Raw genomic sequence first — 505 nt, 5'->3', positions numbered from 1 at the left:
TGATAAGCGGAAGAAGGATACTGCGGTGGTGGTGGTGGCGGCGGTGAGGGAGCTTGGGTGTTAGTTTCTGGAAGTCCACGGGGGAAGGCGGCGGTGGGAGGAGTTGGCGGGAGGGCATGGCAACGGAGAAGGTTCTGAGTACTAAGTTAAGGAAAAATGTTTAGTCATAGTGAGTTTGAGAATTGATGATGGAATTGGGGACTTTGATTATCAAAGTTTGAAACTTTGAGAAGAAGAGAGAGAGGGAAGCTTGTGTTTTTCAGTTTGTGTGTATGTGAGGTAGAAACCCAGTTTAGTTGTTGGACTTTTAACTGAGGTTGTTTGTCTGCACTGGGATTGGGACTGGGACCCATCACCCATGCCATACACATGACAGCTACCTTTTGTTGCTTATAATTATGCTTAAGATGTTGTTAATATGTGTTTTAAGTCTTCAATTTCTACGTGAATTGTTGCAAATACGCCTCTCTCAGCAATGCAATTTTCTAGTTGAAGAGCGCTAGAC

Source organism: Arachis ipaensis, chromosome B05, assembly GCF_000816755.2.
Source record: "Arachis ipaensis cultivar K30076 chromosome B05, Araip1.1, whole genome shotgun sequence".
NCBI classification, from domain to species: domain Eukaryota; kingdom Viridiplantae; phylum Streptophyta; class Magnoliopsida; order Fabales; family Fabaceae; genus Arachis; species Arachis ipaensis.
This window is presented reverse-complemented; position numbering follows the sequence as displayed.